Below are 22,812 nucleotides of genomic sequence, written 5' to 3'. Positions count from 1 at the left end.
GACAAAAAAATAAATAATGCATAATTCCACTTACATAAAAATTTTTTAAAGCAAACTAATCTATAGTGACAGCAGATCCGTGATTGCCTTGATGTAAACTCAGGGAAAGATAGAGGGACAGGAATGAGGAACTCGGAAGAGACATTAAGAAACTGTGAGGAGTGATGGATATGCAAATTATCTTGGTAGGGGAAATGGCTTCACTGGTGTATACCTACATCAAAACATCAAATTGTGCACTTTAAATATATGTAGTTTATTGTATGCCAATTATACATTGATAAAGCTGTAAAAAAAATGCAGTAGGTAAGAGTCTCACTTTCCCGGTAAGGAAGCTAAGGCTCCAAGAGGTTATTTGATTTGCATAAGATCACAGCTAGTACACAGCAGTACCCACGGGTGGCAGGGATTCCACACCATATATTTCAAAACTAATATGAAGTATCTAATATAAATGTGATTCATGAAAGGCACTCAAAAGTTGTGTGGGGGTTTTAAAGTATTAGAGGCATATAAAAGGCAGAAGATGTGAAAAAGTAATAGATGTTAACTTTTTCAAAGGATACTTAATTTTTTTCTCACTTAGAATTTTTATTCTGTACTTACTGACAGGATACTTAAATTTCTAAAGATTGTTTAACCTAAAATATCTTAATTGATAAAACATATGACAGAGCTTCTGTAATGCACTCAAAAGCATTTTATTAGAACCTATTATGTACTCCATAATATGCGCTATTTGCTAGGCCCAAATGAGCCAGATCTTTAAGTCATACACAGGTAATGAAAGAGCACCCTTCAATAAAGCGATAGTAAGGGGTTCAGTGTGTCAGGAGGCTGCATACATAGTTGAGTGAAGACGGAGATGACCAGAAACTCTAGGTCTCTAAGAAGGGACAATGGCCATGTTCCTTCCACCAATTACAAGGTTCCTGCCATGAAGAAGAAATAATGGCCAAAGCATTTCCCAGGGAGGAACTGTTAGGTTTTGTTTGTACCAGTCACTTTTTTGCTCTTCTTTTTCATATATGTATATTTCATTTCCTTCCACAAATAGGTTACAGATTCCTGTGGACTAAATCTTCCTTTTCCATTTTAAACTCCATTGATGTCAAAAGAGTCCTGAATTCATATTCTTATCAAGTGAATGAATAAATGAATGAATGCATTTTAGTGTTAGTCTGAACGATAAAATAATGAGAATGACAAGGATCCTTTATGAAATCAACTTGACTTTATCCCATTCTCTTGAAAAAGCCTTTTCTTTCCTTAATTTTTATTTCAATAAGTCTTTTCTTACTCATGAATATGCTTTCCTACACTACCTCTTCTTCCCTTGAAAGAGATAAGCAGAGAGGGCCTATATTCTAAGTATATTTGCTGCAACTATTCCTTCTGTAGAGAAGGACAAAATATGGCAATATAATCAGAGAGTCATAGTCATCATTTTATCTGAGAAAGTTTTAAAAGTAACCAAATTCTATGCACCTGTTTTATTCCCCACAGAGGTCATGTACTGATCCCTATGTGAAAGCCAGTTGATAAGAATACCATAATCTCAAGCATTGTTACTTTTCTCACTCACAGTATCCAAGTTTTACTTTACCCTTCTGAAATCAACAACACCCTGCCTGGTGCATTTTAACTCCTAGTGTTAATGATTTTTGTGTTTATGTTATGCCTCTAAACCTCAAAGTAATTTTAAGTATATTCTTATTCCTTTAAAAACGCCTCTTCCTCCCAATTCTCCATGGAAAGAAAAAATACTCCTAATTTTTACTCATGAATGGGGACAGCAATTAGAGTCATTTTGACTCCTTTCTTTCCCCCATACTCTCCACCACATATAATCTAACTAGGCCTATTGATCCTATATTGGCAAAGTCTCTTCTTTCTGTTCCCCAAATACCACCTTTTACCTCCTGCCTAGGCTATTACAATAGCCCTCACAAGCTATTCTCTAGTTCAAGACTTTCTTCCCTCTAATCAACTCTACAAACTGCTGGCTGAACTACTTTTTCAAAAGCAAAGCTCTCGCCATACCACTGGACTATTTGGTTGTGATGGCCCCCTAAAATCCACCAAACACCTTAACCTAGCCTTACAGGTCACAATGATATGACCACACTAAATTTTCTAGTTTATACATAGCCTGTACCTCAGTCAGACTGGACTTCTCATTGTTCCCTAACCCATAGTTCCTTGTTTCCATTTGTCTGTCCCAAACTCAGCCTTGTGATATCCCCTCACTACCAGGATGCTTCTGTCTTCATCCCCTATTCCTTTAACAAAATATACTCAACTTTCAAAGACCATCAAAGAGTCTGCTTCCTATAGTCTTTCTTCTTCATGGGATATAGCTTTCTTTTGAACCCCCAGAGTGCTATTTTTTTTTTTAGTTTATTAAGTCACTTAATATATTCTGCATAGGAAATTACACCTTTCCTCTGCAATAATCAATGTAACTTAATTAACATTTATTAATCCCTCCTTTGAGCCATGTACTAGTTAGGCACTAGTTAGACACTGTGTTAGCACACAAAAAGGAATAAGGAAGGGGGTTTAATAATTATGTCTAGATTCTAAGGTTCTTGATGGCAGGAATTTTGTGTACTTGTATTTATTTCCAATGCAGCATTTAATGTTCTCCTTTGAATAAATCAGTACTCAGTATATATTTGTTGAGTTGAATTAATTTCTAACAGATACTAAGCACTCTCCTGGGAAGTAAATTTTTGCTACAAAAAAAAAAAAAATAGGATTTTCCATAACTGGGAAAACAAATAATCACATCTTTAAATAGTTTTCAAAGGGCAAGTTGAAAGTTAAATTGACCACTGATGACACCGTCCAAGGTGAAGACCCTAATGGGTCAGATCATTCGTCACTAAGATACTAACTTCCAAGTAGGACAGGCTGCTTCGAACGATAAATTCCCATATGACCAGAGCTTCCAAAATTGTCAATTTGGTCCAATAAAGATGATTATTGTTTCATATCACAGAAATCTGTTTCTTGTATCCTCCTGGGAGTTTACATAGGAGAATTTAAGCTGACATCAATATTTAAATATGCACCTATTCAATGTATCCGGGAGATACATACTTCCTTTTGATCTAACCATATCTGCACACCTTTAAAATGTATGCTTTCAAGGCTACATATGTCATTGTTGAAAGCCTAGACACAATGACACTTTTCTGTACTATGGGATTGGACAAACCTTGAATTTACTCTCAACATACTTATATTACCTCCCTTCCTGGGGAATAGAATGGAAAGACACAGTAAGGCTATTTTAAAAGATGGAACCAGAGATAAAAGGATATGAAACTCATCAAAACCACTATTCAAAAAGCAATATTAAAGCAAAAAAACTTCTTGACACTGATATTTATTACTAACAAGGAAAAATTCAGGCAGCAAAAATGAGGAAACAGAAGGAACTCACTGCCCAATGACCAAACCAAGCCCCAGTGCCTGGCACCCGCCAAGATAAGAGCTCCGTGGGTGAGCCCAGCCCCTCCCACAGGTCCTCTCTGAACAAGAGTGACACACCTCTTCTCCAGGAAAAAAACTCAGCACAGCATACAGCAGTCACTCTGCCTATTACTGAGAGTCAATTTAGCAGCACAAGAACCTAAATTATGTGACAATCTCAGAAAAGGAAAGAGAAATGCACTCTCTTTGTGTAGGAAGAGCAGAAACCCAAAAATCTAGAACATGAAATCTATATTTCTAGAGAGAACTGTTAAAATAAAATGGTTGCAATATTCCAACAGTATGAGAAAAAGGCAGTTCAGCTTTTTCATGGCATTCAGGCTCAAAATAAGATGTAAGAATTCTCAGACTACAATGCAAACAGATTTGAGATACTCTATGACAGCTGAACCCATGAAATTTTTGTCAGATAAGTGCATAATCAAGAATATTCTAAATAAAGTGAACCCCTGCTGCTGTTCTAGAGTGAGAAGACATGTGTCATGAAGTCAAATAGACTGTGTTTGTATCCCAACTCTGCCTTTTTCTTCCTTTCTTCCTTCCTTCTTTCCTTTATATTTTGTTCAGGTGCTCATTCACTCAACATATATCTATTGGGAGAATACTGTGTCAAGCACTGTGATAGAAACTGGGTATACAGGATTGAACAAAATAATCATGGTCTCAGCCCTGACAAAACCTTTAGTCTAGTGAAGAAAATAGACATTAAATAAACATACAAATATATGATACTTACCAATCATTTTAAGTGCTATTAAAGCAAAAAAGAAAGCAGAATTTAGAGACAGAGGAAAAAAAACTGGGGACTTGGAAGAGGGAGGAATTATCCTTTAAGACTATTGAAAGGATTAAAAATAACAACATGAAAGTTCATTGCACAATGTCTAAAACATACGGGTGCTCAGCACAAGCAATAGCTGCTTTTTGTTAACTTCTCTCTGCCATAGACCCCTGATTCCCTCCCACTCCTCTCCTGCCACAGACACTGGGAAGTTTAGAGTGCTGGTCTGGCCGGTGGTGTAATGAGAGAGTGGCAGCCTGTTCCCTGTTAAACACTTCAAATTGCTGCACAGCTTGTTGTTCTATCAGTTTCCTGTATAATCATAACCTTAACCAATCCACAACTTTCTTTCAGGCATATCTGGGTTTCATTTCCTGCTTAGTATTCTTAAGATCATTCATAAATTTTACCCTGTTGGTTGCATGGGATATTTAACCCCTGGTCAAACTAATTCTCAAGAAACAACCAACATCAAAAACTGTGACGAATTCACTCTGTATGGAAGACTTGCCAGAAAAACACAACTAAGGACTGCCTTCAAGGTTGTAAGTATACGGCCAAACAGTCTATAGACTATAGAAAGTCTTTCTGAAAACTTAAAAATTATCCTTTTTGACCATGACTAATCTTGTTCATAGAGAGCAAACATTCAACAAGCCTTCAAATTTGACAAATCCTAATTCAGGTTTAGCAAACTGTTAGGTCAATAAAGATGACCACTTCTTTCCCATTATCCTAACTTCATCACCTCATAACAGTAAAACTAATCCCAACAGTTCTTCAGTTTCTTTGATTACACAAAAAGAGCAAGAGTACCCTTAGTTCATATAAGAAACCCAATCGGAGGGCACCTGTGTGGTTCAGTCAGTTAAGCATCCAACTCTTGATTTCAGCTCAGGTCATGATCTCACCATTGTGAGATTCAGGCCCGTGTGGGGCTCCATGCAGGGTGTTGAAACTGCTTAAGATTCTCTCTTTCCCTCTCTCTCTGCCCCTCCCGCCCAAAAGATAAAATAAAATAAAGTTAAATTAAATTATATTATATTATATTATATTAAATTAAATTAAATTAAATTAAAATAGGGGCCCCTGGGTGGCTCAGTTGGTTAAGCATCTGACTCTTGATTTTGACTCAGGTCATGATCTTATGGTTTGTGGGTTCAAGCCCTGCACTGGGCTCCACGCTGACAGTGCAGAACCTGCTTAGGATTATCTCTCTCCCTCTCTCTCTCTCTCTGCCCCTTCCCTGTTTGCTCTCTCTCACTCTGTCAAAATAAATAAATAAAAACTTTAAACAATAAAATACATTTTAAAAAAAGACACCAAATAGGGACACTTCAGTCCTTAATCAAAAACGTGAGCCTGCCTACAATTTAATGGACACATGTTATTATCTTACAACTTTGCAAGCAGCATACAGGCTAACTGAAAACAAACTATCTCTAAATGAGGAAAGAAATGACTCAAGGGGAGAAGGAGGATAGGAAGGAAGGGAGGGAGGAAGGGAGGAAAAGCAGAAGGAGAAAGGAAAGGAAGATTCATTACACTAAAAGTCATTTTACAGAAATGTTATTCCAAAGAACTTCCCAACCTCTAAAACTAAAAACATCATATAACATATTTGAAACCTAATTCACAAGATTCTTTGTTCTAGATGATACAAGGATGCTTCTTGGTGATAGTTACAAGACATTTCTAAAGATCTCCCATATAAAATATTAGAGCAATACCTAAATGAGTATTTTCATATATATCTATGTTAATCTTTCCCCAAATAAAGCAAAATTATTCTCATTGGTTTTTCTACCAGGGGCTACCCATTTCCTAAAAGTCCTACAGTTGTTCCTAAAATGCACTAAATTGAAATCAATAAAATTGAACAAATTAGGGGGAAAAAACTATAGAGCTCTACTGTCATCCAAATAATTATTTCCACATCTTAAATAACAATCCTCAAATCCATTTTGTGATTTTACAAAAGTCTCCTATTTCAATAGTCTTGTTTCACTAACTTCTCTCCCTTTTGTCTCCTCTGTTCAATTACTGCAGTGAAATTGGAAGGACAGATATTTCTTCTATTTATTCAATCATATCTTCTCAAAAAGTTCCAGGCATTCAAAGTTTTCTTACACTCAGCTCTCTTGTTTACACCCATATTTTTCATGTCTTACTTTCTCAGTCTTCCCCCAGATATTACCTTTCAATTCCTATCTGTTCCATGACTGCAAGTCCAGGGAAAAACCCTCTGTAACTAGTCACAAAATCAACAGTGCCTTCTACAAATGGCCACTACCAGAAAGCCCAGAATGTTTCCATCCCTTAAACCTGTCAACTATTCATTATGTGTATACTCACTGCTATATGAGATATCAAATTATGTGTGACCAATCTCACCTTAAAAACAACCCATTCTAGTTAGTGATGCTATATGTATATAGTCATGGAAGAAAAATAATATTCACAGAAGGAATAATATCTGTATATAATATCCATATATAATATAAATATCTGTTTTTCTTCTGCACTTTGTTCAGTGAAACTCAGAACACTGGTGGCAATAATTAAAATCAAGCCACTGGCTTCTTCCCAGCCTGCCATAGCTTTAAAGAAAAAAAAAAAGAATTTAAATTCCACCTAATAATGTAGGCAGCTATAGGGGTGCCAGAATTAGATTTCATTAATGCTATTGCTTAATTATCTATTATGCCTGGGTCAAAAAGGGAAAAATCATAATTAGCCATCAAACATATCTTTTTTTGTTGTGCTTATGTGTTCCAAAGGTATAAAAGAGCCCAAAGGTGAAACAAAAATAGAAAATCTGATTTTATTAATGAATTCATTCACTTAAGTTTATATGAAACTGTGTAAGCTGAAAGAAAAAGAGATATGTCCAATACAGTTTGTATCCAAAGAAAACTCCACCCACATAAACTCTCTAGTAACATATCAAGTTTTAAGCCCTTAGGTTAGAGACTATCTTTTCTTCTTTTGTAAGCACTGTGCCAAGCCCTTAGTGCTAAACAAATAATAATAATAAGCATTACATCATGTGGACAAACTTATTTGACTGATTAAACATTAAGGATCAGTCTCTTTTGCCAGTCACCTATGGAAGATGATGCTTTGGAAATTAATCTTTTTACACTATGATTGCCTTGCATCTTTGAAAAACTCTAGTAAGCTATATGTAGGTGATACACATATATATGTATCAGGGAGAGAGAGAGAGAAAGAGAGAGGTGGGGGAAGGAGGGAGAAAGGGAAATAAAGAGGAAGGAAGGAAGGAAGAGAGAAATTTATCTTTACTAGAACATTTAACTCACATTTTGATGTTTACAGTGGTCAAAAACTTGGTGAAATGATAAGCATTTGTATCCATACTCCAAAATAACATGAAATATGTACTTCAGATGAAACTACATGCTGAAAGTGAGGTGTAGAGATAAGCGTACAACAAAACATACTAGATTTTGTTGATTATTCAGTCTTTATAAATTAAATAGCTACTAAACTGTTGCTATCTAAATGCTTGAGTAAATCAATGACTTTACTGTTAACTGAAGTATAGACATTATAGGGCAGATTCAGTTGGTTAAGTGTTCAACTCAATTTTGGCTCAGGTCAAGATCTCACAGTCGTGAGATCGAGCTCCGCATTGGGCTCCAAGCTGGGCATAGAATCTGCTCAAGATTTTCTAAAGATTCTCTTTCTCCCGCTCTCTCTGCCCCTCCCCTCACATTCATGCTCACACTCTCTCTCTCTCTCTCTCAAAAAAATTGTTTTAATATGAAGTATAAGACATTATAATACTTATATATGATCTACATTATATATGTTTTAATTATAAGTCATTTAATGATAAAATAATGGTTAGCTGTGCATAATTACTGCATTTATTGACACTCCCTCACCTCCTTATATTTGAGACCACCACTAAGTTCAGGTTACGGTTTTATTTCCCCTTCTCTACATACATTTAATTCCTTTAAATATTAATGAAAGTTATGTAAGAATGCTGAAAGATGATCAAACCTATCTTCTTGGTTAATAGCAAGTTCAGGGAACAGCTTCTTAGGGAAATATTCAAATTTATTAGCTGCTCTTAGCAAACTGCCCTCAAGACCCACATTGTTTCCAATCTCAAGTTAAGAAGAATTTTTCTCCAACGGGCACTGAATCACTTTAATGTTGACTCTTGTGCTGCTCTACTCCACCTTCAAATGTAGCCAGTAAATTCAGCTTTACTACAGTACTATAAAAATGTGAAAGAACCATAATAGCATCTAAAAAAGAGCTGTTGGCGCTATATTAGTTTAGAGAAAACCCTAAACTGAATACTAATGCAAAATTTAATGATAGTTGCCTAGTTGCCAAAAGAGTTACAATAATTATTTTGCCATAATGTGTAGTTATCTTGAAGTCATCTGAGAATATTACTGCATGATATTCTAAATAAGTCCCCAAAGTGTCATTGTTCCGTTGTTGTTGTTGTTGTTGTTGTTGTTGTTCTTGTTCTTGTTGTTCTTGTTGTTTCAGTCTAAATTCAGCATCAACATACTACCTTCACTGTAATAATGCTGTCCTCTGATTAGAGGACTGCCTTATGAATGAAGAAACATTATAAAGAGATCACTCTACATCCTTAGTAAGTCAGCTTCTTTGATTGATATCCAACATGGATCTACCTCGCATCAAATTCCACTTAACAGTGAATATCATGATTGTAAGGTTCCGGTAAAACATTTAAACTGAATCAATACAGTTTTACTTCCCTTTTCTTTTATAACCATGACCAAATTTTTAGAGTTGAAAAGTAAACCAAGATCAAATTTAGATATGTTGTTTGAAATTAGCAAAGATGAAACACTTCACTGCCAGACAAGAGCACTGATTTTAAGAGTAGATTTTTGCCTTCCCTGAAATGCCTAGCTCATGCAGTGTATTTTTATGCCTGCAGATATTGGCATGTTTCACATTTGAGATTATGACACACCAACTTATTTTGAAATTTTTTAAATCTTCCACTGTGCATGTTTCAAGTGCTTCATGACTATCACTGATAATTGAGCAATTAACTTGGAATTACCAAATGTGCTGTGATGGCACAATATGTAGTAAGCAACATGAAAGAATAAAGAACAGAGGAACTTAGCACAGTGGAAAAAAAGTAATAAAGGGTAAAATAGGCCATCATCCTAACAATAATACTGAGTAAGTTTTAATGGGCCCAGGTCTCAGCAGTTTAATGGTGCCAGTAAAATGGTTTAATGAAACAAGTCCAGAGTATTACAAACTTTTTAGAGCGGCTTGTTCTGGTTCTGCTAAAAGGAAGCTTCTTTCTAACTGGTCTTGTGTAATATTCAGGGATTGGTCCAAAAAGTAAGTGTGGGAGTTTCATTAAATAACAAGTACAAAACAATTAGGTTAAAAATCCTGACAGGCAAATATTTCTTATTTCTTAAGAAATACAAGCTTGCAAAAAATAGATGTAAGGTCTTTTCTTTGTGTGACAGAGACAAAGCAAAAACTCTAGGGCTAACAATGACCTCAAGTCATCAAGCTATTGTGAACATATTTGCAAACCAAAAATTAAGATACATGGCTTGACATCAAGAGGGAAAGATGAAACCCAGCTATATTAGAAAAAAATAGAATGCCTCTTCACTGTTCATCCCACCAAGGTCTCTAATACTGGGCTTTTCTGGCTAAAACCAGAGCGTGACTGTGAAGAGTAGCTTTTTAGTGCTTAAATATAGCCAGTGAAGCAAATTCCATAAACCTAAATCCTACCTTATTTAGGTGGCAGGCCATTTTAAAGGTTTGCAAGAAAAACCCACAATTTAGAAAGTCAGAGAAGGAAAAGATATTCAAACTACAACAAATAAAGGACACTATTAAAAACACTTTTTCTCAAAATTCCATCAATATTGCTCCAAAACACCACTAGGAGATTAAAATAGGCCAGGCTGTCCTTTCAGGTAAAAATAAATTAGAAACAGAAAGTGAAGAGAGCAGAAAGAAAAAGTATCGAAGGGCACTAGTATATAAAACTTAAAAGCTTAAAATGTAATGGATATACACATTCAGATTAGCAAACTGCTTTCAATTAAAGTAGATTTCTGGCCACAGTTCACAAATGTACAGTAGCTGTGTGTATTAATGTAGATACTTCAAATGTCAGTATATCTCTAATTAACATGAGCACACAACTGTAAAACTGAGAAGGCACAATTGTAAATTCCTTACGTTCCCAGCATTAATGCGTTCAGGGGGCAGCTCCCGTTGTCATGGAAAATGGCATTCAAGCCTTATTTGTGGATTTTCACAGCTCATCTTTTTTATTTACCTGCTTTATGTCAAGATTAGCCTGGAATAATATTTTTTAAAGATAATGCACTTAGACCTGCTTGTCCTGAAAATCACAGGCATTCTCACTTGAGGGAGCTTTGGTCTGGGCTATGCTCAGTTTGAAACAGATTTCTTTCCATTTTAAAATACCACAAAGACATGAATTCATGATTTTTTGTTTGTTTCCTGAAAATCAACACAATTCCAAAACTTTCAGCTAAAGCACGGTATGTGGCAGTTTTGAAATAGGGGGACAGGAAAATGTCAAGGAGGAGAAAATGATCCAGGGACATGAGGAAATGAATTGGTAAAAAGTGTTCTACAATCTCCTCCCTGACTTACTCTTCCTCAACTTTTTGAAAATATTTGTATGACCACCAAATGGAGATTGAGATAGTGATCAAAAACAACAAAAGAAAGAGAACTAAAATTCTCTCTGTGACAGGACAGTTTGGTTTGTGGAAAGGGCACTGAATTAATTACACCATGAGTCCCTATACTTGAGTCCTGCTACTCTGCAAAAATAAGGATAATTCCTACTTACCTAACAGTTTTTACAAAACTCGGCCACTTTAATGTCTGTAAAAGCAAGTGTTATACCAAAATAAGATATTGTTATTATTATTGCTTCAAGCATAGGGCTAAGCAATAATCACTTCTTATGCCAGACAATAAAATACTTTTGTATCTTTTCAGGGAAAAGTTTGCTATTCGAGACCATGAACAAAGACAGAATTTTATAAATGTAAATTCACTATCAAATAACTTAAAAGGCCTGAGTAACCTGAAAAAGCAGGGTATTTAATGGCCTATCTCTGTTGTTGTTGTTGTTTTTTTAAACCAATCATTTATTGTCCTGGTAAAACTGAATGGTCAGAATTACACAATTATTTTTAAATTAGAGATAAAGAATTAAATGTGAGATATGCACATGCAAAACAAAGTGTTCTTATACAATGTCTACGTTTGAAAAAGACAAGGGTAGTTTTATTTTTTAAAGAGGAAAAAAATAGTGTAAGAGGCTTTCAGCTTCTGAGAAGATAACCATTTTCCTTCACAGTGTTTTCCTCTTCTGATGTAGGTGGTTGATGTGAGTAGGTAAGATTCCAGTTGATTCTCACACACCCTTGGTGTGGCCCATTCATTATGGATGTGCAAAACAATATCCCACCTTCCTTATCTCACAGACTGGCTTCTACATGCCTTACTAAGAAACCTTCCCATGGCCATGGGTATAACTTTCTTCCTTAGATCATGTAGCAAATAAGCAGTTCCAGTATGGAAATTAAAGTTCCTAAAAGAAGCCATTGTCACATATCCCATTTGCTTGTTCTTAAACCAAACTAGATAAATATTTCTATTGTTTTAGCTGCCTCATCATTCAGTGTAAGTGGTGGACAATTTCTGCAGTAATTGAAAGGAATAGGAACTTAAGCATTCTGGATGCCATGTTAATTTTATCTCACTTATCTCAGCAGTATCCTGCTACATTCCTTTAATAAGAAATTTCCAGTTTAGGAGATGGCCTTAACAAAGCTTAAGACCACTGAACAAAGGAACAACAAAGTCCATGCCCTAAACTAACATATGGAAATTCTCAGGGTTGAAAAACAATTACTTTGGGCCTGTATGATTAGCATGGCTTCTGCCTAAGAGATCAGATAAAAACTGGCTAAAAGATTTTTTTTAAGTTGAACTCCAGAAATAACCATATGAAAACTACAGCCACAGTATCCCTTCTATTTTTAGTCTCTCTCTTTGTTAGATCACTAGAAAAATTTCAGCTAATTGGATCACCTCCATTCAAAGCTAGCCTAAGTACATCTGGTGGAGGGGGGACACAGAAGAGGAGTAAAGAAATAAGAAAAGAGAGACTTTAGGTAATGAGAAATGTAAATATTTTAATTTTAATATTTTAATGAATGCCATCTTGGTTGAAATGCCAGTATTTATCTCCTATTTGTCATTTTAAAAATGTAGTCATCCTAAAAACTTACTGAAAGAAATGATTTAGGGGAACATGGGTGGTTCAGCTGGTTGACCACTGGACTTCAGCTCAGGTCAGGATCTCAAGGTTCATGAGTTCAAGCCCCATATCAGGTTCACTACACTTAATGCAGAGCCAGCTTCGGATCCTCTGTCCCCCTCTCTCTCTGTCCCTCCCCTATTCATTCTCTCTCTCTCTCTCTCTCTCTCTCTCTCTCTCTCTCTCTCTCAAAAACGAATAAACATTTAAAAAAAAGAAAATGACTGAATGATACAAAAGAAGAGAGAAAGGAGTTAAAAGAAAGGACAAAGCAACTAAGATAAGATTTGAACAACTCAAAATTGTTTCCTTTCAGATTTCTAATAGGATAAACTCAACTCCTCAGAATTATCCTTTTTCATGAGAGCACTTCAAAGGTACTTTACATTTCTTTCTCCATCTTTTTCGCCTCCTAATCCTCACTATGATACCTTGCACAAATTAAAAGCTTATATTTAATCCAAATGAGCCATGCCGTTTAATATTTTGTGTTTTACATAAGAATTGTCTTCAAATAATAAAATGTGAATTGATAGTTCCACAAAAATAATCTATTCATTCAGAAGGCATTAAAAATATATAAAAATGTATTAAACTATATTCAACATTCACATCTATTTTTTTAAGCTGATTCATAATGCTTGTCCCAATCAGTGCTACTACTAAAAGAAAGATAAAGTTGGTTTTAAATAAATTTTCCCTATGCTCTGCTTAAATACTGAATTACTTAAACTCCAATTTATAATTTTTTTTTAAATACTTTTCCTAGAAGCACATTCTTTAAAACTCCTTTGTAGGAGTACCCTAAAAGAGAACAAGTTTCCTATGTCTTTATTGTTATCAAATGTATAAGAGCTCCTTACCAACAATAAACACATATAAATATATTTTAAACTCAAGTTACTTAAGTATGGTCTTATATGCACACAGACTTTTTTAAAACCTGCCTCATACTCTAAACTACTTCTATACTAATAAAAATATATAAATTTAAAGTATTTTAATTGATTCATTCAAGTTCATTCCATTTTTTTTCTTGAAATTTATCTTCTTTCCTGAGAAAAAGATATCTTTGTATTCCCAAATACCACTTAAAATTTACTCGTGTTTTAGGGATGGTGAAGAAGGCAGGAATGCGCCCATTTTGGATACACATTATACATTTACTAAATAAGCCTTTGGTTCCTTAGTACATAATCTCCTCATGTACTGACAGCTCTTTGAATTCTGTATCATCTCACATCTTTTCCATGTGCATAGGCTCATAATACTTTTCAAGTCCATACAACCAGAAGACTGAGGGAAGTTATCAGGGCAAATTATTCATATGTATATAGACTAGCTCCTTTAAGGTAATTCATTCCTATTATTGAGCCCCATCTTCAAAAAGTAAGATATTTATTCTTTCAGCTTACTATAACAGGCCCAACCATTGTGTTATTTTACTGGAAATCATAAACTGAGGCTTTTTTCACCAGCTGGTATTTTTTCCAGAGTCCTCTTAAGAAAACTTTTACAAAAAATTAATAACACTTAAAGTAACAGAGAAAATAATAAAAATTCACACACAAAAGAAATTAAGATCTTGTTTACAAACTGTTAACTTTTTCATTATACAATGAGAAGAGTAATAAATAAACCAATACTTACAAATACGGACAAAAAATCAGCCCCAGCACCCAGAAATCACTGGTAAATTGCCTTTGAATTCATGAAAGTGACCTGAAAGTTTAGACAGAAAATGAAATTTAATAATATAAGTAAACCGCATTAAATGTTTTATTAAAGGAGTATATACATTCTGTCTAAAATTTATACTATTTTTAACTCAGGCAGTTGTCCCCATCTATTCTAACAACTTTTTCAAGATGATAATATCAAAAGAAATAATTATTTCATTGTTCTATCTCTAGGAATACAACATCTCTATCCATTATGGCTTTAAAAAAAAAAAAGCAGTACTAAAGTAGGTGTTTAAAGTATCAGTAAATAAAAAGAAAAGGGAGAAAAACAATTTTTAAGGGAATAGAAGCTTACAAGTAGTTACATTTGAAAAACATGTTTAATTTATGTCTACAAGTTAAAATTAATGCACTTCACAGAAAATATCTTGGATGTGTCCAACAGGAATATCTTATAGGTAGAATAAAAATGAAAAGATGCATTTCTTGTTCTGCCTAAGGTATGGAACCCATTTAGACATTTAGGCTATACGCAATGCATTCTGCATAAGGCAAAATTCAATCCAAAATTCTTTTGCTTGCACACACTTTAGTTCTGGCTGAAGAAGTAACAGATGCAACTCAAACACACAGAGCTAGCCTTGTAAAAAGTTTTAACTAGCACAATGAGTCACTTTATGCCTCTAAATATCTATGGTTTCCTCTCTCCAGAACCCCCATGCATTAGAAGGTAGTTTGGTAGTTTATTTTTATTGTTTGGTCAAAATACAGCACATTTTTAGTTCCATGAAAACAAAGAAACTTTGTTACAAGGGCCATATTCTTTCCAAAATGCGAGGATGGCTATGAGTAGTGTTCAACTTAAAATAATAATGGAACTTGAGTTCCTAATTTAGGTCAGAAACTTTCCTAGACCTAGAGATTGGTTTGATTCAATACACACTTTTTAAACATAGCTAGTAAACATATAGGTTAGTTAACTAACCAGTTAGTTAGCTAACTAGATTTAAATAGATTCATTCTGGAAAAAAAAATGAATCTCGATCAACATCTTTTGTAGGAAACATCACTTTCAACATTATATTTATAGCACAAATGGTTAAAATGAATTAGGCATCTGAATATGAGATATGAAATAAATATCTAACTCAGCCCTGACCCCAGCTCCTATAATATGTTTTTGCCTAAGTGACCCAGATAAATTATTCTATTTTCCAGTCAGGATTGATAAATAATAAAAGTCCTGGGCATTTGGACAGGTTTAAGTATTGATGGCTAATACACTATTAGGTTTCTTCTCTAGACCTCCTTCTCTGTGTAAAGAATGGTTCCTCAGGCCTTCTTCACTCCAGTTTCACAGGTTTCCAACAATTCTATGATGCCTACTTCCATGGGTGTAAGAAGTACAGGAGAGTCTGGCCAGGGAAGGTAGCTCTGAATTTACTTTTGGTGTAACACCCATTTCTTCCTCACAGCTTTCTAATGTTTTCAGATTCAGGAGAGCAATTTTATCTGGTACACTGTATAACACCATGTTGACACATTCTGTGTACAATTCAAAGCCAGCAAAGAATACTTGTTCTGATATAAGCTATTCTTACATTTTATCCTGCCCTGAGTCGTATATTATAATTTGAAGTTACCCACAAAATAAATCTATAGCAAAATGCTGTATACCCAAAAGCATAAAATCTGGAAGAATCCAATACTTGTATATTATAAAAATAATCACACCTTGTCTTTCTGGCAACCATTCCTTTAAAAGTATGAGTTAGAATTACATAAGATACACAATATAACCTATCTCTTTCATTTGCATTTAAATAATGGGGGATAAAATAAAATGCATCCAAAAAAATATTGCAGCTAACAAGTATCTCATTTTCTCAATCATTGGACTCTTCTGGAGTTAAGATCTCTAACTCTGGAAATATTTAAAATTGGAACAAATCAGATTCTAGACATTTAGGGCAAATAATATTCTAATATACATCAATATGAAGTCAATAAATCTCATTTGTCATATCAATGCAATCTTACTACATATGTTAAAAGCAACTCTGACTCACATTATCAGCTGATTTACACTATTGGTGGATTTTGGAGCAAACAATTTAAAAAGCATGAGCTTCTAAAGTCACATAGTTAATTGTTATAAAAAAGAGGACTTAAATGCATACTTCTTCCTGCAAACAATTTAGGAATAAACAGGTAACATTTTATGAAGGGCAAAGAGTTAAGAATTAACTCACAAAAAATAATTTAAAGTAAGCTACTTCTTTAAGAACTAGAAAAGTTTAGGTCATTTCCAAAATAAAAGTGGCTACTTTGGTCTTGAGGGCAGCATAAAACTAAAAAGTTAGAGAAGGAAATGCCAGAGCAAATCACCATCTTTTCTGGAAAATCACAATCTGTTTAGGAAAATGAATCCTCAGAACACCAATCACCATGGATTGTCCCATTCCTCCGTCTGTTCATTCATTCACTCAGCAAATAATGACCATGGGTGAGAGATTGTGCCAGACAGTATGAACACAAAAATTTTTTTAAATAAGTAAAATCATTATGTTGTAAACCCAAAACTAATATGTTACATGTAAATTATAGCTCAATTAATAAGTACAGCATTTTTTTATTACATTTTGGAAAGAGAGTGAGTGGGAGAGGGGAGCAGGACGAGAGACAGAAAGAATCTTAAGAAGGCCCCATGCCCTGCATGGAGTACAATGCAGGGCTCCATCCCATGACCCTGGGATCATAACCTGAGCCAAAACCAACAGTCAGATGATCAACTGACTGAGCCACCCAGGTGCCCCAATAACTTTTTTTTTTAAAGGCGATGGCCTTTCCCCTCAAGGATCCTTCAAAGAATCAATAATCCAACCTGGGCCACAGGCTATTATATCTGGCCATGATGGTGACATTGTTCATATTCTCTGGTTGTCAAATCTTTTGGACATCCTTAATTTATTAAATAAAAAGTGAATTGTTACAAGCACTTCAATATAAAAAACAAAAGAATATAAAAAGTAAGTGTATAAATGAAGAAATACAAATGTTCAATAACACAAAAATATCTATAATCTACCTAATAATCAAAGAAATATAAATAAAATGTTATCACCTAAAATATTGGCAAAATAATTTATAAACTGGTCAAAAACTAGTATTGGTGAGTGTGTGGGGAAAAAAATACTTTCATATACCATTGATTAGATTATAAACTGGATACAACTTTTCTGAATAGTAATTTGAGAGTAAGTGTTAAATTTTTTAATGTTGATATCCTTTGAATTTGCAACACTACTTCTAAAAATTATCCTAAAGAACTAATCACAAAAATGTTAAAAGAAATATATATGTAATATTTATGTTCATTACAGAATTTTTATAACAACCCCAAATTGGAAATAACCTACTAACTGGATAAGCAAATTATGATATGTACATATAACACTACTCTATACTCATTAAAAATAATGATATAAATGTATATTTATTGACATAAAAATGATGGCAAAATGTATTGTTGAATTTAAAAATACACATATAATAACCAATCAATTTATAGAAAAGTAAATATGGGTACACGCACACACACGTATGCACACAAGTGTCAGAAAGTAAAGCACAATTTAACAAAAATATTAGCATTGAGTGCATAAGCTTATTTTAACTTCCGTGTAAGCTGGAGTTATTTAGATTTTTTTATGCTTAACATGTCTAATTTGTCCCCAAACAATAAAGCTATTTCTAAAATTCAGTATATTACTTATCCATTCAAAAGCAGTCACCCAAATCCAGACTAACTTGCTTTTAATTTGGCAACCGAAGCCAAACACTAATTAGGTTACAAAAAGAAAAACCACTGAATTACAAGGCAACTTCAAACAATTTTCTTGACATCAAGTGAAGAAACCATAAACATTTTCACAAAAGCATGTCCCACTCTACCAAAAATAGGTAAGAGATCAAAAGTAAACAGCAAATAAAAACACTGCCACCTCCCTGTATAATTATACTTTAAAAGTTTAAAAGCTTTCAAACTAGATTTTTTTTAATCTTGCTTAAAGCTGTCTCTAAGCCACACCTATTTCTTTTTTTATCCCCATCCATTATTATTATTATTATTATTATTATTATTATTTGATTTAGCAAGAAGGTTCAAGTATCAAATGAGTGGTTGGATTAAATGACCTTCTGACCCTGAGAGTCAATGATTCTAAGGTATTTTTTAAGTACTAAAGTGCTTCCAAAAACACTTATAACAAAATTTTGTTCACCTTTACATTAAATTATAGTATCACATGTTTCAAACTCAGGTCAAGGATTAAAATTTGTTTAATTTATTGAATCATTGACCTCTGAGTTAAAACAACTCCCTTTAAAGCATTTATTTTTTCAACTGACTTGAAAAGATATCAGTGTCTTGTCTTTTATACATCAAAATAAAAATTAGGGAGGCATTAAAAAATATCCTGTATGCAAATTCAATCAAATACATTTTTGTAGAGATTTTATTTTGCATTACAACTGAAACTTTCCCCCAACCTGCATCAATTTTTAAAAAATAAAACCTTATTTACTATTGTCATCACTTCTGCTCTTTATAGATGGCATCAGTAGGCAAAAACGGTGTGTCTTGAACTCCATAATTCTTAGCTTTCCTTCTTAACAATTATACTAAATTATGTAGAATTTGAATTAACTATAAAAGTGAAATGTGAAATTCATTTTTCAAAGGAAATGATACCAAGTTAATGCCCAATTTTTTTTTGCTAATGCCCAACTTTTTTTAGCACACATGCTAACAAGAACATCGCAATAGTGAATGGAAAATGAGGGTTTAGTTACTAACATTTCCATCTTCTAAGGCAAAAGTAAGAGTGTTTCTGAAATGTCAACAATTTAAGATGCTACCTAGTTCAACACTCTGCTTTCCTGAAACAAGAACCTACTTCCTCAAAGAAATAGGAATTTTCCCTTAAAGATCTCCAAAGGTGAAGCTGCTGGATGGCTCAGTCTGTTAAGTGTCTGGCTCTTGATCTCAGCTCAGGACATGATCTTGTGGTTCATGGGATCAAGCCCCGAGTGGTGCTCTGTGCTGACAGTGCAGGGCCTGCTTGGGATTTTTTCTCTCCTCCCTCTTTGCCCCTCCACCCACTTGCACTTACCCTCTCTCTTTTTTTTTTCTTTTTTTTTTTTAAATGAAATTTATTGTCAATATGGTTTCCATACAACACCCAGTGCTCATCCCAGCAGGTGCCCTCCTCAATACCCATCACCTACCCTACCCTCCCTCCCATCGCCATCACCCTCAGATTGTTCTCAGTTTTTAAGAGTCTCTTATGGTTTGGCTCCCTCCCTCTCGAACTTTTTTTTTCCTTCCCCTCCCCCATGGCCTTCTGTTAAGTTTCTCAGGATCCACATAAGAGTGAAAACATATGGTATCTGTCTTTCTCTGTATGACTTATTTCACTTAGCATAACAGAAGAATTCTCCTCAAAAGAAACTCCAGGAAGTAGCGATAGCTAATGAATTGATCAAAAACAATTTAAGCAATATAACAGAACAAGAATTTAGAATAGTCATAAAATTAATCACTGGGCTCCCTCTCTCTTTCAAAATAAATAAATAAACATTTTTAAAAATCTCCAAAGATAATTATTATTAAAGCCTACTTCTAATAGCCTATTCATGTACTCTATGCTGCTCAACCTACATCTTCAATATGATTTCAGTACTGAGGGCTACTCAGAAGGGACATTGAGAAGCATTCAGAGAAAAATGTCTAAGATCTCTTACAGGAGTAATGTTACATTAGAATGGTTGCATGTTTTTTTTAATGTTTTTATTTATTTTTGAGAAAGAGACAGAGCATGAGCAGGGGAGGGGGGCAGAGAGAGAGGGAGACACAGAATCTGAAACAGTCTCCAGGCTCTGAGCTGTCAGCACAGCAACCGAGGCGGAGCTCTAATTCACAGACTGTGAGATCATGACCCGAGCAGAAGTCGGATGCTTAACCAACTGAGCCACCCAGGTGCCTCAGAATGGTTGCATGTTCTAAATATTATTAGTTGAAATAAACTTTAGAGACCATCTAGTCCAATGGTTCTCAAACACTTTGGTCTCAGGACTCCTTTACATTTCTTTTTTTTTTTTTAATTTTTTTTTAACATTTATTCATTTTTGAGAGACAAGAGAGACAGAGCATGAGCGGGGAAGGGACAGAGAAACGGAGACACAGAATCCGAAACAGGCTCCAGGCTCCGAGCTGTCAGCACGAAGCCCGATGCAGGGCTCAAACCCACGAACTGCAAGATCCTGACCTGAGCCGAAGACGGTTGCTCAACCGAGCCACCCAGGCGCCCCAGGACTCCTTTACATTTCTAAAAATTATTGAAAATCCCAAAGGGCTATGGTTACTTTTATCAATGTTATATTAGAAACTAAATTTGAGAAAAAAGATTATTCATTTAAAATAAATAATAATCATTCAATGATGAGCCTATTGCATAGTAACACAAAAGCATAAGTTTTAAAATATATTTGCCACAATAAAAAAATTAGAAGACAGGCATTGTTTTGCATTTTTGCAAATCTCTTTAATAAAAGACAGCTAGATTCTCATAGGTGCCACTGCATTCAATCTATTGTGAGATGTTGATTTGGTAGAAGCATGTGAAAATATCCAACTTCACACAGATATTAAGTTGGAAAGAGGCAGAGTGTTTCAATAGCCTTTCCAGACAACTGGAGCTATTCTTCTTTGATATCAAAATTTGACAAGTAATAGTTTCTCAAAGGTTAATTGCAATATGAAATTTGAAGCCTGAATATCAATGAACTTTTTGTATTCTCTTACTTTTAAAACCCATTGATCTTTAAATGCATCTTTTACTTTTGCATGATTTTGTATCATCATGCATTGGTTCATTTGGGAAAATATCAGTACGCTGAGTTGTGTAGATTTTCAAAACATTGACATATTTCATTACTCAGTTTTTTAAAAATCACATTTGTTAATATCACCACCAATCTTATCAGAAAAGTTTCTAAGTATTGGGAAGTCATCAAGTTCATGATGGTGGATACAAGTTTTCCAAACTATTAATTTTTTCTTGAAACTTCAAATTTTATTATTGACAGCAGTGTCAGTTGCTTTTCTTAAAATGGCTGGCTGATTCACTTTGCTCATTTTTGAGACTATGTCTGCCAAGCAGATGTCTAAACAACCACTGTGTGTCTTTTGGTTATTCTTTCAAGTAAAAATGAGGTTCTATAAAAAAAAGTAGTTAGTTCAGCTTGCAACTCAATCACACATATGATTTTCCTCAAGAAACATATACTTCCCATTTCATCACAAAATATTAGAAAATATGCTCAAGGGTCAAGAATTAATAAAATCTATCATTTCTCCTGCTTCACCTACAACATTCTTAAGCAAAACAAGCTTTTTCATGTGTGAGTAGTGATGATTAAAAAAAAAAATTCAATGACTAGTAATGTAATTTGGTGCCAGTGCCTTGATTGTGCTAAGGCACCAGCAATTTTGCCCCAAATTGCTTTCCATCCTCAGTGTAAACGTCAACACAGTGAACAGGCAAATAGCACCTTGGTAGTATGATGAAAATAATTTATACTTTTCAGACCTCTCAAAGGGTCTCAGGGATTCCCAAGTGTCCGTGGACCACATTTTGATAACAGCTTATCATTCTGATACTCCATTTTGAAGCTAAGGAAACTATCTAGTTTAATATTTTCAAGCCAACAAAGAGGTATATAGCGCAGTTGAGTGTAATATGGTAAATACTGATTGCAAGTCAGTTGCTCTTTCTTCTTCCCAAAACAAAGCCAGTCTAGAGGTAGATGGTGCTTAAGAACTACTATGCCAGTTTCCTCTCAAAGTCCCTACCACTCTAAGATTTTACAATTTTATATTTTATCCACATCCACTGGGAAGCACATACTTACACTTTAATGTAACATTTCCTAAGCCTACTTTAACACATTGTAGATGGTCAGGTTAAGGTATTTCTGGGTCAGAAGAAGAGAAATTAAGGTATTTCTGGATCAGAAGAGAAGAAATTAACGTTGCATTTCTTAGGCCCACCAGTTCACCTCTACCAACATGTGCACCAGAATAGTCAATCATAAGATTGACACATTTTCACAACTGACAAAATTTTAGTGCTCTCCTGAAATAACAATTCAAGATGATCTATCTGTGAACAAGAAAGTCAGTATAAAAATTGTGTCTACATGAAAAATGAATGAGATTATTTAGAAGAAGACAGCACGTCTTACACTTTACAAAGGCTTATTGCTTATTGCTATGAACCAAGACCAAAATATAGACCACAAACTTCCAAAACCTATTTACAAAATCATTGTGTAACTTAATCCCAAAAACTCTTATATTTTGAGGTCTTGACTATAAAAAAATTCATAAACACAACATAAGGCAGCAAGGT

At 34.4% G+C, this 22,812-nt stretch overlaps 1 protein-coding gene across 4 annotated transcripts in view; it reads right to left on the bottom strand.

Annotated features, from left to right (window-relative positions):
• SOX6 (SRY-box transcription factor 6) overlaps nt 1-22,812 on the bottom strand; it is a 687,546-nt gene that overhangs the window by 476,417 nt on the left and 188,317 nt on the right. For all 4 annotated transcript variants that reach the window (XM_049617879.1, XM_049617886.1, XM_049617897.1 and 1 more), the window contains one exon: nt 14,307-14,378. The gene's annotated coding sequence lies outside the window, so the exon portion shown is untranslated. The remainder of the gene's footprint in view (nt 1-14,306; nt 14,379-22,812) is intronic.

This window comes from Panthera uncia, chromosome D1 (assembly GCF_023721935.1).
Source record: "Panthera uncia isolate 11264 chromosome D1, Puncia_PCG_1.0, whole genome shotgun sequence".
Lineage (NCBI taxonomy): Eukaryota > Metazoa > Chordata > Mammalia > Carnivora > Felidae > Panthera > Panthera uncia.
Note: the sequence above shows the minus strand (reverse complement) of the source record. Positions and strands in the feature narration are given on the sequence as shown.